This window comes from Cricetulus griseus, chromosome 7 (assembly GCF_003668045.3).
Source record: "Cricetulus griseus strain 17A/GY chromosome 7, alternate assembly CriGri-PICRH-1.0, whole genome shotgun sequence".
In the NCBI taxonomy this organism is placed as follows: domain Eukaryota; kingdom Metazoa; phylum Chordata; class Mammalia; order Rodentia; family Cricetidae; genus Cricetulus; species Cricetulus griseus.
Window position 1 is genome coordinate 115939365 of NC_048600.1, and position 5996 is coordinate 115945360.

The window sequence follows — 5996 nt, forward strand, 5'->3', positions numbered from 1 at the left end:
TACAAGCTAATGACAGCTTGTATGTGCTCAGCCAATGGGCAGAAAACCTGGGAAGAATCTCTGGACTTTAGCCCACCAGTTTGCCTGATCTGACTAACCTGCTGAGAGCCGAAACTGGTACTTGTTGCCCCTGCACCTCCAGGGTAGTCTCATGGGGCAGAGTGCCACCACCTGAATATCAGGCGCTGAGTGGGACATGGGTGATGCTCATGTGACTGGCTAGAGCTTTGGGGGTAGGGTGGGGCTAATTTTTTTTGGCCATGATCTCTTTTCCCTTTTTTTTTTTTAATTAAATAAATGGATCAAAATTAAATAATTCAAGCCCTGCCTTCAAAATGGAAAAAAAAAAACTTTTTTTTTTTTTTTAGTATTGTTTAGCAAAAACAATAAAACCCAAATTTTTTTAACCATCACTCATGTCTCAGGTTTGTGTGTACTTTAGTGCCCCCATTGAGGGGCCTGAAATGTGGAGGGTGTCCTGTCTCGTTCTCTCTTTAGGTTGCCTGCTTTTCTCTTTACCCGTTCTGCTCACCCCTGAGAACTCCTACAGAAGCACAGTGTGCTATAAGGAAGGAAGGATCCAGGCTGGTGAGGCGGCCCAACAGGTGAGGGTTCTTGTGCAAAAACTTGGTGACCCACGTTGGAATCCTGGGACCCACATAATAGGGAAGGAGACCTCACTGCACAAAGTTGTCTTCTGGCCTCCACCTGCATTCTACCACATACACACTCATGAGCACACACAAGTTTTAAAAGGGGATGGCCCCAGAATTCTTAGTTGTGTATGTGTAGTATTCATAGAGCATTCATTCATTGTAAGTGGCTTGATAGAGCAGCTGAAAAGAGAATCCATTCACTTGCCAAATTCAAAGGACAACCTTTGATTTAATTCACAGAGAATTGTAGAACATAGAAAAGACAGCAGTTGGTTTCAACTCCTTACTCTTTTATCCCTTTTTAATTGAAGAGACATTACCTGCTGGGGACCATTTCTCCAGCTCTGAACATGTAAAATACCCATCTATAATTGGCTTAAAGGATTAGTAGGGTATTGAGTGTCTGATGCTTAGATGATGTTCCTGATATCAATAGTCCTGGAATATTTAAATTGAGAGAGGATGTTGAATTCAATGCTTATTAGGTCTAACTCTTAACTTCCATTCAGAATCAGGTATGGTAATGTCCCCTAATCTAGCACTTGACAGGCTGAGACAAGACCATGAGTTCAGGGCCAGCCTGGGATGTATGGTGAGACAATATTGCAAAAAAAGGTGAAAAAGAAGAGTGTGTCCTGTGTGGGTCCTAGGAAACAACCCAAGTCTTCAGTGAAAGGGCAGATGACCCCTGCCCTCAGTCCCTCATGAATTTCTTCCCTTTGAAGTCCCTGTGAAAAGAATTTGATTATTAGCTGAAAAATACACCTCCCCCCCCAGAACGAATTCCATCTAGGCCAGTAGCTTGTCCATAATGCCACAGCTGCCTGTGATGGCAGAGCTGGAGAAGTCCCCAAGCATTGGCTAGTTTCGTGGGCCCCCTAATGTACTGTGAAGTTCCAAACTACACCCTGTGTATTGTCTGTTTGCTAAGTTTGGGAAGGAGTACAGAGGAGATAGAAGAGTAGTTACCCTGTAGGTTGAAAAGACTGAACTGTTCAAGAATATGGTGCAGAGAGCTACAACTTTGAAGTATACAGGCAACTTCACTATGTCTCCTTGGCTTTGGGGCCCCACATGGACCTTGATATCATCAGATTATCTCCCATTACACACATACATGTTGGAGTATTGCTGTCTAGTGGCCGCCAGTACAGAATTGATGCTGAATCTATGCTGTTTGATTCTCGGCATCTGATTTGTTTTAAAGTTTGGGAATTTTCTCCAGCATTGAGTATTACTTCAATGGCACTACTCTAGGGACCAGTGATGCTTTAAATTTTTAGGATTTGAGTGTGCGTGTGTGTGCCTAATGAAGCCTGAAGATGGTGGTAGGTCCCCTGGAGCTGAAGGGGAGTTATAGGTGTTTGTGGGCCACTCTGTGCGGGAGCTGAGAACCAACGAGGATCCTCTGAAAGAGGTAGAAGCATGTTCTCTTAACCACTGAGCCATCTTTCCATCTCTTGTTGACACTTAAAATTTTGTGTTTTCAGTGTGTGTGTGTGTGTGTGTGTGTGTGTGTGCGCGTGCGTGTGTGTGCGCGTGCGCGCGCGTGCGCGCGCGCTGGCAAATGTGGAATTAGACAGCCAGGAAGAATTTGTTCTCTTTTCATAATATGGATCTTAGGGCTAGAACTCAGGTCATTAGGCTTGGGAATGGTCACCTTTATGTTCTGAGCCATATTGCTGGCAGCTCTGTAACATTTTAAAATAGTTTTTTAAAATGTATATTTGTGGTTGTGGGTGTGAACCTGCCATTGTGCAGATGTGGAGGTCAGGGGACGAGTTCCGTCCCAAGAATCAAATTCAGGTTGTTAGGCTCGGTGACAAGAGCCTTTACCTGCTGAGCCATCTGACCAGTACTCTCCCTAATACTGTTAAAGCTAAGAATGTATGTTTCAAAGTCTGTTCTTGGGCCTGGCAGAATGGCTCAGCAGATAAGACATCTGTTGAATGCGCATCTGGCATGGTGAATTTGAGCCCTGGAACCCATGTAAAGGTGGAAAGAGAACCAACTCCATGAGGTTGACCTCTGACTCACATGTGCTAGGTATGCCCATGCACACCTTAAAAAAATGTTTTCCCTACCACATACTGGCATTTCATTTGCACACAACTAGCCCATTGTCTTCCTTGGTACACAACTTCCTTAAGGAGGAAATGGCATAGCAGATACTGGGGTGGCTCACTCCTATAATCCCAGCACTAGAAGCAGGTGAATCTCTGAATTTGAGACCAGCCTGGTCTCCAGAGTAAATTCCAGGACAGCCGGAGCTTCAAAGAGAGGCCATGTCTTCAACAACAAAACAACAGCAAAAAATAGAAGAGAGAAAGAACGAAAGTTGAAATCAACCCTAAAGTGCTGCCCGAACTTCGGAATTTCATGTAATGACCGGTAATAGCATGAGTACCCTACAGGTGAAGAATACAGTAGACTGCTGAGTGTGTTGTGAACGAAACTCAATCTTAACAAAAGGGTTACATGGTGTCTTATAGAGAGAGGAACATTAAAAAGGCAGGTGTATCCTTTGCCTTACAGATCCATTTTTCTAGAGTCAAAGTCACCTTCCTGCTTGCATTCCTGAAGAGGCAACCTGTTTCACTGTTGAACTTGCCAATGGCCCTCCTTCCCTAGCCACAGAGCCTATTACTTGAGTCAGTCAGTGGTCTGTTACTTGTTGGCATCTTACAGTTGATGTTTATAAAGTTTGGAGCTACTTGTTTATCTTGTGATGCTGTGCTTAAGAGGCAGCTATGGGTGGTTGGAGAGATGGCTCAGAGGTTAAGAGCATTGGCTACTCTTCCAGAGGACCTGAGTTCAATTCCCAGCAACCACATGGTGGCTCACAACCATCTGTAATGAGATCTGGTGCCCTCTTCTGGCCCGCAGGGACACATGCAGACAGAACACTGTATACATAATAAGTCTTTAAAAAGAAAAAAAAAGGCAGCTATGAAGCCACCCATGGTAGTTGAAATGGAAAGTGATCCATATATACATAAATACACACATTTTCACCCCCCAAAAAAACAAAACAAAACAAACGATTTCTTCATGTAGCCCTGGCTAATCTCAGACTCCCAGATAGCCTCCTGTCTCCACCTCCACCCCTGCCTCCCTAGTGCTGGAATTGCAGGATTGTGCCACCACATCCAGCCCTTGGTTTTGTTTTTTAAGTCTCTACTATAGCCTTGGCCAGCCTGGAACTCACTAGCCCGTGCTAACCTCAAACTCAGGGTAGTCCTACTGCTTTAGGCTCCCTAGTAGTTGGAATACAGCTGTAAATCACCACGTCCACTATTTTCCTTGTCTTTTTTGGGGGACAAAACAGCCCTCCCTTGCTGTCGTGGAATTCACTCTGTAAACTAGGCTAGTGTCGAACTCAAAGAGATCGGCCTGCATCTGCCTCCCAAGTACTGGGATTAAAGGCATGTGCCACCACTAGGATCTGAGATGGATTTTTAAAAGGCAGGCTATTGGGGCTGGAGAGATGGCTAAGAGGTTAAGAGCACTGGCTGTTGTTCCAGAGGTCCTGAGTTCAGTTCCCAGCAACCACATAGTGGCTCGAAACCATCTATAGTGGGATTTGATGCCCTCTTCTGGCAAAAAAGGCATATATAAAGATAGAGCACTCATACATTAAATAAATAAATAAATAAATAAAATATTAAAAAATGCAGGGTATCATAAAGTTGTCCTTGAACTCAGAATGTATAGCAGAATAACCTTGACCCTCTGATCTACTTACTGCCTCTACCTCTCAAGGGTTGGGATTACAGGCTTGTACCACCATGCCCAATTTATGTAGTGTTGGGTTCGAACTTATGGTCTTGTGACAATCACTCTACCAACCGAACTACATCTCCAGCCCTTGCTTTATGAAAGGATCACACTATCCTAGACTGACTTTAAACTCATGGAGATTCTACTGCCTCAGGCTCCCAAGTCTTAGGATTATAGGCATGAGTCACCATGCCAAGCTTAAAATGAATCTTGCTTAAAATGGTTGAGGATGGAGAACGGGTAATACAGAGTCAGAAAATACTGGAGACTCAGAAAATGGTGAGAGGTCCTTGAAAGGTGGTTTTTCTTCCCTAACATTACCATACTTCTCCAGCAGAAATTGAAATGTGAGGGTCTCAGCACCCTCTATTCCCAAACACCATCTTCAGATGGATCTGTCAATGGAAAAGAATGGGCCAGGTGCAGCTGATCCTTGCTCACAATGACCACAGAATAATGGTGGAATTAGCCTTTCTGTGCAATTTGTCAAAGCCTCTGCGGTCCAGTGGACTATGGGAGGCTGCTTGGCCTCCCTCCCATGCTCATTGTGAATCTGGTTCCTGGAGCTGAGCCACAATAACTTCTGCCACCTGCCACTTTGCATTTCCACTACCCCTGGGGACTGTGGGTGCTGCTGCTCTTTCACAGTCTCCTGTGGAATCTAGCTAATGAAGTTCTGGAGTGACCTTCCTGGAGCCGCTGGACCTCTCCACAACTGACTGCCCATCAGATTCCTTCAGACTCCAGCTGCTGTGGGCTCTGCACTGGGGCCTTTTCACAACCTGCTCACCACCCTGGACCTTTGCACCCAGGAGCACTGGGGAAGCCGGAGACAGTTTGACCTTTGCCACAACCAACTGCCTGAATTGGGCAGTGGCAGGTTCAGGCCTCTTCTACCCATACTGATTCATGGAACTAATTGCAGTAGGAACTATCCTGACCATCACTTCAGGCCTGAAAGCCCTCTTCTCTGGCTGGCAGCAACAACACACTGGAAGCCAAGGCCTTTGTGGCCTCATGGCCAATAGTTTTGTCTCGTGTGGTTAGCTGGTTACACCTTGGATATACACGTGTCTTCTACTGGCCAGCTATTATCATCTTCAGTGGGCATTTGGGAAACAGAGTCACTTGAGGTGGCTGGTCCAGGCAACTTAACATGCACTGGACCTAGATGGTTCTTGAGGGCATGCTGAGCAGTGTGGAGGCATGGCTCTGCCTGACTAAAACAGCTACTGTGTTGGGCATCACAGGCACCATACTGTCCTCTGTGACTATGGCTGTCATCACAGATTCAAGTTTTCTGGGGTACTTAGTGGAACCAGGGAAGAGTTGAGGAGTCCCTGGTGAGTTGAGTGGAGCTGTGGAAGTTCAAGGGAGAGGTGGAAGAGAGAAAAAAAAAAGTTCCTCAGATGTCTGTGAGGCTCAACTGTCTGTCAGGACAGGGCTAGGAGGAGTGGGCTGATGCTGAGCTCATCATTACACAGGTTGTTCGGTGACCTAGCACTATGCTAACACCGGCTCCAACCCTAGAGACTAGACGTTAGTCTATAGAGGAGGAAG